At 42.7% G+C, this 10,735-nt stretch overlaps 1 non-coding gene across 1 annotated transcript; it reads right to left on the reverse strand.

Annotated features, from left to right (window-relative positions):
- Positions 1–7,884: 7,884 nt before the first annotated feature.
- Positions 7,885–7,958, reverse strand: Trnas-uga (transfer RNA serine (anticodon UGA)). Its single transcript has one exon. It is a non-coding gene; the product is annotated as a tRNA-Ser (tRNA).
- Positions 7,959–10,735: the final 2,777 nt, after the last annotated feature.

A 10,735-nucleotide genomic window follows, 5' to 3' on the forward strand; every position in this document is an offset into this window, starting at 1 on the left:
CAAGCTGTCGAAAATTAGGGATTTCACATGCTCTCATGCTCTTACATAACACCTGCCACTGCTCAAGTCCCTTTAGGAGAAAAAAAATGATGCTCCTTTATACCTTCTTTGTCTTGGGGTTTTACTTGTCCCGTGAGTCATAAAGAGGGTCAGCAAGTTGGGGTGGAAATAAGTAATACCTATACTTCTCCACAAATCTTTTATCCTTTCTTTAGACATAAGAGGAGTTCAACAAAAATGTGATATTTTTTTCAAATTAAGTAATTCTTCAACTTTCTACTTCTAGAAAATTAGTTTTCTTAAATATTTCATTAAATGAGAAATGTTATTGCATACATTTTGTTTCTCGATTAAAAACCGGGACATTAATGTGTCCCGAATGATTTTCTTGGAACTGCGACACGTTTATGTGAAAACTGGACTGTCTCAGCAGAACTGGGACGTCAGGTCACCTGTGTGACAACTACACCCCCAACAGTTTAGCTGAGGATACGAACTGCAAGTTACTCAAAAAGCGCATGATTTGAGACATTTTTGGTATGGTTTAAGTGCTTAAAGTTCGTGCGTGTGAACTACACGCCACGCGGTGCTACGTTGTCTTGTCATGGCTGTGTCTGCGTAATTCGCCGTTTCGAGCGCAAGGCAGGAAGTGCTCTATAAACCGCTGTTATAAGCGGTTCTTCAGGCGACAAAAATGAATAACTTTAACATTAAAAAAATATTTGCAGTGTACATTAGCAGGTAAAATTTAACAGTGCATTTCTTTCGGTGTATTCTACCTGTACGAAGGATTTCATGTTTGCTTTCGACATGTTGGGTTGGACTATTCCAGTGTCAGTTTATGCGCGCTCGTACTTGTTGAAGTTAGTTAGTTTTGTGTCGTTGCTCTTTGTTTTTCTGTTCTGTCGAGTTTGTTTATTCTGTTCGATACAGAGGCGAATCTAATTGGGGGGAGCCGGAGGCTGCAGCGATCCAAGCTACTCCTGTTTCTTCTTAATCTAAAAAAGAAAAGAAAATGCAACTTAGCTTTCATACTTAACAGTCTCGAATAAGTTTATAATGGATTAAGAAAATGCCTTCATTTACTCTAAAGAATTTTGGGACAGCATGGCACTGTGATACAAAATTTCTATGAGCTCAGCAGTGGGAGAGGTAGAAGTACTGGCAGGCGCATAGACAGTTGAAGGGGCTGCGTCGCTAGAGTAACTGCTAAAGCCGTCAGCCTGTAAGTATATTTATCTTTCATTTTTACGCTGCAACTCAAGTAAAGCTGCTCTCAACCCGATGGCCGGCTTGAACACTGCAGTACTTTACTAGGCATCGTGGGGTGTCCTAGATTTCCTTCCACCTTTGGACAGATTTACAGAGGGTCCAAGCAGATGACACTTCTGTACGATGTCAGGAATCGTCTGGAAGAGCTCGTGGTGCTAAGAAAATATGATTATTCCGTTTATTGTATCAACTTTACAAAGGGTGGTGCAATGTTGGCCGTAGTTGCCTCCTGCCCTAGTCACGGACAGACTCTCGCTGTCGGACGCTGTGCCAGTACTTGCGCCTGCGTCCTAGCGAGACGTCGTTCCATTTGTGTCGATACGGATGCTTAGCCCAGACTGGTACAGCTTGGATAGCTGCTATCGGCTGAGGGAGTGTACTCGATCCCAGTCCGTGCCTCTTCTTCCCGGACCACCCCATCCGCGGTGTGCTGTAGGCGGCAGGCATTGAACCCAGTACTGTCAGACTGGTAGGCCCCGCACCCAAATGCGCTTAGACCTGCATGACGGTGTTCCGCCAGGAACCCTGGTCGTCGTCTTCCGTCCTAGACTCAGAGAGTACAACCCCTGGTACTACACTGGTGCTGGCAGTTCATCAGCTCTCCCATCAGTAGTGGCTGGAGTGACACAGCACGAAGTCCGTCAGTGGAGTTCAGCTCTGGGGCACTCCACGGCTGGCTGGTACTGCGCTGTTTGATCTGTGACAAGACTTACCAAAACAACGTGGTCACGGAACGGAATGTCGTAGACTCAATCTTTCCTATTGATCTAAACCGTTCTCTCCACTTGGAGTTGGGGCTCCAGTATTTAAAGAGCTCTCCGTAGTTCTGTGACGAACACTTTACTAGCGATGGCTGCATGTGGTCTCGTTATTCAGCTGCCCTTGCTTTAATTCTCTCTTAGCAGCTAGTTAAATTGGTCTATGAGTGTTTCCCTAGCCGTCTCTATTGCTTCTTACGGCATCCCGCCGCGCGAACGAGCGTCTGTGTTATTTTGCTTGTATTGTATTGCATGTTAACCGGGGACCTAGAAACGATGGAGAGGCTCCGTCCCCGCCGCAGCCGCAGTGGTCCACAACCGCACGACGACTACCGCAGTCCACTTCACCCCTCCGCCGCCCCACACGGAACCCAGGGTTATTGTGCGGTTCGGCCCCCGGTGGACCCCCCAGGGAACGTCTCACACCAGACGAGTGTAACCCCCATGTTTGCGTGGTAGAGTAATGGTGGTGTACGCGTACGTGGAGAACTTCTTTGCGCAGCAATCGCCGACATAGTGTAACTGAGGCGGAATAAGGGGAACCAGCCCTCATTCGCCGAGGAAGATGTAAAACCGCCTAAAAACCACCCACAGACTGGCCGGTTCACCGGACCTCGACACAAATCCGCCGGGAGGATTCGTGCCGGGGACCAGGCGCTCCTTCCCACCCCAGTGCATTAGACCGCACGGCCAACCCGTCTTAGCCGCTGTCCTTTTCTGTCTTCCCTGCTGCGTGTGCTCTCTCTCTCTCTCTCTCTCTCTCTCTCTCTCTCTCTCTCACACACAGCAACTGCAGAGTTGCAGACTGTGCTGCCCGTTTGCCTTGCATCATCGTGCTTCCTAGTCCGCCGCTAATCGTGGCGTAACCAGCCTGTCTTACGTCAAGGTGGTTGAACTCTGTTAAAAATTTTATAACTTGTAACCCGTATTACTCTGTGCCATAACAGATTTATACAGCCAGACAGAGGGGAACCCACATTTAGACGTGTACTCCGGAAGATGGTGCAGCTTGACTTCGCGTTTTCATCGTTGTTACACCTGAAAGAAGCTATAAGCAACAGAGAAAACTGTAGGCCCAGCAGAGGATCCAACCGGAAACATTCTGTTATGCAGTCTGGAAGTTAAACCACTGAGCCACCAATAATAAACATCTCTGATTACCACTACTCCCTGCACTTCTTTCCACTTTGCGGTCATTGCAGTTATTATTCCGATGTGTAACGAGTCTTACTGGTTTATCTGTTTAATTTACTCGTGATAAATATTTTTTGTTAATTATAAGCAAAGAAGACAATTATAATCAGTTGTCATGTCTTCAACATAAACCTATTTGATCTTTTCCATTCAAAATAAGTCTCAGGTGTCAATGCGACTTTAGCTGGAGGCTTGTAACACCCAAAATGCAGATAAAATACCTTCTGCACCATCCAAAATTTTTCGCCCGTTGATAAATTTTATTGTACTTCTGGTTCAGAATCCGTAAGCTTTATTATAGAAACTACATTTAATATGTAACTGAAAGTGTACTTATTTCTGACTGTGTATAATTGATTGTAGTTATAATGAAAATATTGTAAATTGCTGGGTAATAGCGAAGGGACCTTTATTTAAATATATCGATAACAACCATCAAATGCCATTAGCTCTGCCATTGTTTATCTTTGCGTATGGAGAATCTCTGTAGCGTCGCGTGCAGAGAGGAAGCAAAGTAACTTGAGTCACGAAAGAGTGCCGAAGTGTTTGTCGGGCGCTCCCGCATACGCACTGTGCAGCTCCAATCGCGCCAGTGTAGGCGCACCAAAGTCGTCAACCCGAGAGCATTGTGAGCACGTGAAAAATTATAAACTTCTATATGCATGACCCAGAGGCATTTCTTTTACAAAGTATGGATAACTTGAATAATGACCTGCAATAGTGGAAACTTGTAGGGCAGACATTATTACGAAGCAAGGTCCCTTTCCTTTCCTGGGAATCACCGAGTGTCGTAAAATAATGAAAACAGGGTAACTATTTTGACAGTTTTGTGTGTTTGCTAATGACCAGTTTCAGCCCAAATTTTCTGCCTCAGTAACTGTTCATTCTTGTATTGCATAACAGAGGCTTAACCAATTTACAATTCTGAGCATTAACTTCATTGATTTAAAGTAACGTAAAATTTCAGTGGTATAACCAAAGACATAGCACAAATTAAGAGGGCACAGTTTCATTTATTCTGTATTTAGCTTAGCGAGTGACTTCTGCTGGCTTGGTATGCAGTTCATGGTTGTTATATTAAAAGTAAAGTCAGTTGCTCATTTGCTTAAAGGGAATTCAATTGAATCTTTCAATAATCAAAAGTAAATTGCTTGCCAGTTTTTAAATTTTGCATTACGTTTGACTGAGGTTGCTGAAAGTAACTTTCATTAGGTGTATGCGATCACGGTCAGTAATATCGGAATCCAGTAGGCCGATTAGGGATGGGGAGGATACAGACTGACTGCGAGCTTTATTTCATCAGTCGTCATTCTCCCAAATTTAGACTTCCACAGCTGAATCAGTGTCCTTCAACACCATTCAACATTCCGTTTTACATAATCATACTTACTCGCTGTGGTAATACATGATGAATCTCAGGTACCCGGAATTCAGTCTCTCCATGGAGATATCCTCTCCACTAGTGAAGTTTCATTTCGTTTTCTCCTCCCTTCTAGGAGCTTGAATTTTTGTTACGGAGTAGATACACTATGTGATCAAAAGTATCTGGAAACCTGGCTGAAAATGAGTTCGTGGCGCCCTCCATCGGTAATGCTGGAATTCAGTATGTTGTTCGCCCACCCTTAGCCTTGATGACAGCTGCCACTCTCGCAGGCATACGTTCAACCAGGTGCTGGAAGGTTTCTTGGGGAATGGCAGCCCATTCTTCACATAGTACTGCACTGAGGAGAGGTATCGACGTCGGTCGGTGAGGCCTGGCACGAAGTGGACCTTCCAAAACATCCCAAAGGTCTTCTATATGATTCAGGTCATGACTCTGTGCAGGCCAGTCCATTACAGGGATGTTATTGTCGTGTAACCACTCCGCCACAGGCCGCGCATTATGAGCAGGTTCTCGATCGTGTTGTAAGGTGCAGTCACCATCCCCGAATTTCTCTTCAACAGTGGGGAGCAAGAGGTTTGCTTAAAGCATCAGTGTAGGCCTGTGCTGTGATAGTGCCACCCAAAACAACAATGGATGCAAGCCCTCTCCATGAGAAACACGACCACACCATAACACCAGCGCCTCCGAATTTTGCTGTTGGCACTACACAGGCTGGCAGATGAAGTTCACCGACATTCGCCATACCCACACCCTGCCATCGAATCGCTACATTTGTACCGTGATTCGTCACTCCACACGACGTTTTTCCACCCTCTTCAATTGTCAGCGATCTCTTTCAGTCAACATACGAGGTCGGCCAGTACGCTTTTGTGCTGTACGTGTCTCTTCACGTTTCCTTTTCACTATCACATCGGAAACAGTGGACCTTGGGATGTTTAGGAGTGTGGAAATCTCGTGTACGGACATATGGCACAAGTGACACCCAATCACCTGACAACGTTCGAAGTCCATGAGTTCCGCGGAGCGCCCCATTATCCACTCTCACGATGTCTGATGATTACTGAGGTAGCTGATATGGAGTACCTGGGAGTAGGTGGTAGCACAATGCACCTAATATGAAAAACGTATGGTTTTGGGGGTATCCGGATACTTTTGATCACATAGTGTATCACTGTACACCGAGAGGCTTACAACGTGATATCCTCTTATTATTTTCTGAGCAATGGACACTTTCATCAGATGTTTTCACAGATTATTATCCATTAATACATGAAAGAATGGAAATAGGAAAACTAAGTTGTTGTTCTAAGATTCCGAAATTTTCCATAACTATAACCCAAAGTCGCTTTACTTAGATATGTGAAACGACCTGTTGTGTTCATTCAAATGAAAACATGTTGAAAATGGCACCAGTAACCGGTCAGTAGGTGAGTCCTGAACATGCCTGCTGCTCTCTAGGTGGCAGCTTGCTGAAGATGCACAGTGTCACTGGCACAGGACAGTGTAAAGATGGCCACCGCCTTAGCTACTTGCGCTGGGGACTAACATCGTTCTGTGAATCATAGAATTCAGATTTTAGTAGCAGTAGTAGTAGCTTTATTCATCCGTAGATCTCTTTTTACAAGGATGTAGGACAAGTCAAAGTATTTACAAGTTTAGACCAATTTAAAATAAGTTATTTGGTATACACATACATTTACAGACTTCTTGTTAGTGTCAATCATTACTTATTCCTGGTATACAATACTGTTTTTACAAATAACTTATTAAATAATGTAATACGGCGGGGTCAGGGATTTTCTCTGCCTCGTGATGACTGGGTGTTGTGTGATGTCCTTAGGTTAGTTAGGTTTAAGTAGTTCTAAGTTCTAGGGGACTGATGACCATAGCTGTTAAGTCCCATAGTGCTCAGAGCCATTTTTTTTGAAATAATGCAATGCCACACTGTGCACTCACATCTCACTATCAGTCACTGCACACACTATACACACATTGTTTCATTACACAAACACAAACACAAACACACACACACACACACACACACACACACACACACACACACACACACACACACACACACACACAAAGAAGGAAAAAACATAAAGTGAAGGTGTTATATGGAATGTTGGATGTTTTGTAATCATTATTATTTATTTGTATAACATTTTTTAATCAAACCCGTACTCTGTTTTATCTAAGTAATCCTTAAATGTGTGAAATGTGTTGCATAACAGGTACTTTTTAGCTGCCTTTTTAAGTAAGTACATTTCTGCAATTTCTTTAATGTCTTTTGGTAATTTATTGTACAGTTTTATCCCTTGGTAGAAAATTCTGTTTTGAGTTTTATGTTTATTTTTTCTTGGCAAATGTAATTTGAGGCTAGCTCTTGTTCCATGGTCATGGATAGAGCTGTTTGTGCCGTAATTACCAATGTTTTTTGTGTTTACAACTGACTGGTAAATGTATTCACATGGAGCAGTTAAAATCCCCAGTGTTTCCAACAGGTGTTTACAATGAGCTCGAATACCATTTTTGGTTATGAATCTTACGGCTCTTTTCTGGAGTTTGAAAATTGTGTTCATATTTTGTGCATTTGTTCCCCAGAAAGAATGCCATAGCTGACAATTGAGTGTACATATGAATAGTATGTAACTAAAAGACATTGCATGTTACACGCTGATGATAGGGTTTTAAGGGAATAACATGCTGATGACATTCTGTATGCAAGTACCTTTGTGTGTTCACACCACTTCAATGAGAATGAATATTCATTTCTAGAAATTTTGCATTTGTTACACATTTTATATAGGTGCCATCTACATTTAATTTAACATTGTCATTTTCCCTCTTCAAATTGAAATTTATGGCATTAGTTTTCTTTATGTTCAATGTCACTTTACTGCTAATTGATCAATCGTAAACTTCCTTAAGAGCTTCATTTGCTTTCTCTGGGAGGAGTTCCTCGTTTTCTCAGTGACTATAATTTTGCTGTCATCAGCGAAGAGAATTTTTCACCATAACACTACTGGGAAAGTTATTGATGTATATCAGGAATAGTATTGGTCCTAATATGCTACCTTGCAGAACCCCTATATTAATATTTTGCTTCTGATAAGAGTTTTACTAAGTGGTTGGATCCATTTGAAGTATGTATTATCTCTACTGTTTGTACCCTATATCCTAGGTATGATAGAAACGAATGAAATGATAATTAAATGGACACCCTAGCTGCAAACAGGTGTTGATATACTTCATTGGGGACATGTTGAAAATGTGTGCCCCGACCGGGACTCGAACCCGGGATCTCCTGCTTTCATGGCAGACGCTCTATCCATCTGAGACACCGAGACACCTCATGTCCCCAATGAAGTATATCAACGCCTGTTTGCAATAAGTGTGTCCATTTAATTATCATTTCATTCTAACGAAATCTGCATGGTCATCAACAGTAACTGTTCTTTCGGGAACAGATACTACCTTTCTATATATGATAGAAACCAGTCATTAGCTACCCCTCTTATTCCTAGTGCTTCTAATGTATTTAATAGAATCTTGTGGTCAACTGTATTAAAGGCCTTAGAAAGATCCAAAAATATATATAGTAGTAGTAGTTGCTTTATTCATCCTTAGATCTCTTTTTACCAGGATATAGGACATGTCAAAGTATTTACAAGTTTAGACCAATTTAAAATAAGATAATTCGTATACACATATATTTACAGACTTCTAGTTAGAGACAATCATTATATTTGCTCCTGGTATACAATACGTTTTTCACAAAGACCGCATTAAATAATGTAATGTTTTTCACAGTTACTATTTAATTTATAGCTAATATTTGTTTTATAAACAACGTTTCGTCTTTCAATGCTAGAGACAACATCGGAGACTTAAACGACTCAGAAAGCTGCTACAGACAGAAAAAATTTAAACTTGTGTATTTAATTTCGTAGAACACTGATGTTGATATATGTTTTGTCACAGCATAATTTCTACAAATGGAACCAAAAGTGCGCAAGTGATGTGACGTCTGTTCCGGATGTTCGTCGTCTAAGTCAAACAGATTGCATTTTGTCTCCAAAAAGCACTGCAGTTGTTGAGCCCGTCGTAGTGGAAAGGTACCGAGTGATACTAGATTACATTTCAGCACTGTAAACACCTATTTATCGTGTGACGCGCTTAGATAATCGCTAGCATATTGAAATTTAAAAACAAAGACGTCATAAATCCGTTAAATAAATAACAGAGAGAAATCAAAAATCAATATCGACAATTTCCAACCACGCAGTTGCTTTAGAGCTATCTTCATGTGCTCCTTCCAGGGATCTGGCGAAAGAGGGGCCGTTGTGAACGATATGGTTTGTGGCTCGGTTCTCTGTAGTCGAAGCTGAGAGAGTCTGGCCACCCCCAGTTGTCGAGAGTGGCAGCTCTCTCTTCTCCCCGTTACACTTCTGATTCCACCCACTTTACGCCGCGTGGCGCTCAAGAGGGAGGATGAAGCCAGGGAGTTTTATAATGGGGTTTCCGACTCGTAAGAAGCCTTGCTGGGGTGAAAATCACCACTCCGATTTGTAGGCAGCCACCGGGTAGGCTCGTGGCAGTTTCCGACTCTGGTTGACGAGAATTCAGTCGGGTTGTAGAACCTTGTTTAATGATATCGTATATAGGAAGAAACTGGTTCTTCTGTACTCTTGTCCATAATCGAGCAAGATCTTGTTGTCTTCTTACGGGGAAGTGCAGTGACGTTGATTGGAGATAAGAGCTATTGAACAGGAGCAGGCAGAAGCGTACCAGATACAGTGTGTGTGGCCTGGCGAAGCTGAACAGCTACAAGGTGGGTATCTGAATTGTTGAGCCATACATGTGATGAACCAGTACTCAGCTGATGAATGAAGCTAGTGCTATTGATCTCAGAGTACTTGCGTCGGCTCCCAAGAAGTTCCAGTTAGCTTCGGCAATAAATCATTGTGGCTCTCAATTTCCGAGGATTTTTCCGAAGATGATGTTAGTAGGTAAGTGATCTATCTAAAGTGACGCCCAGGTACTTTTTATTGCTATTCCATTGTAGTGCATTATCTCTGTATATTACCTGTGCTTAGTGGTTTGCATTTCTGCGGCTCAGATTAAACGCTGCAAATTCACACTTGAGGGGATTTGATTTTAGCTTCCACTACAGAAACACGCATATAATACACAGAGATCCTACATCACTTTTTCTTGTACCTCTGAGAGACTGGTCCACTGGCTCACGGGACACATGTTTTCGGCATATATAAATTTGTGGAAGAGAGTTTCTGGCAGATCGTGGGTATAGACACTGATCATTGTAGGGGAGAGAACTGAACATTGAGGCAGACCTTTTTTTCCAGTTTGTGGAATTTACTCTATGTGTGTACGGATTCTTAAAAAAGAGTACCATTTTTGTGCAGGAAACTTCCTTCATCAGTTTCCTTGAAAGCCCCTCTCGCTAGCCTTTATCGTACGCTGGGAACAAATTTAGAAAGAGAGCAACACTTTTTCGTTTCTTCTTGAAGGCATTTCCCAATTACCAGAATGAGATTTTCACTCTGCAGCGGAGTGTGCGCTGATACGAAACTTCCTGGCAGATTAAAACTGTGTGCCGGACCGAGACTCGAACTCGAGACCTTTGCCTTTCGCGGGCAAGTGCTCTACCAAGTGAGCTACGCAAGCACGACTCACGCCCCGTCAAGGTAGGTGACGAGGTACTGGCAGAAGTAAAGCTGTGAGGACGGGGCGTGAGTCGTGCTTGGGTAGATCAGTTGGTAGAGCACTTGCCCGCGAAAGGCAAAGGTCCCGAGTTCGAGTCTCGGTCCGGCACACAGTTTTAATCTGCCAGGAAGTTTCATTTTCCAATTAGTTTTCAACGAGAGGGCCTGTTATTGTAGTAACGAATGAGACCGAATCCATATTATTCTACCAAGATTAGCACTTCAGAAGCCGACGTTACTATGTTTAGGATCAACCTTTGGAGTAATTTGTATGTGACAGAGAAGAGTGCGACTGGTCTGCACCTTTATGGGAAGTCTGGGTCTTACCGGATTCCAGTAGTGCAATAATTTTAGACTCGTAGTTGACTGGTGGTAGTCCTTTTGATTCTAATATGCAG

This window comes from Schistocerca nitens, chromosome 4 (genome assembly GCF_023898315.1).
Source record: "Schistocerca nitens isolate TAMUIC-IGC-003100 chromosome 4, iqSchNite1.1, whole genome shotgun sequence".
Taxonomy (NCBI): domain Eukaryota; kingdom Metazoa; phylum Arthropoda; class Insecta; order Orthoptera; family Acrididae; genus Schistocerca; species Schistocerca nitens.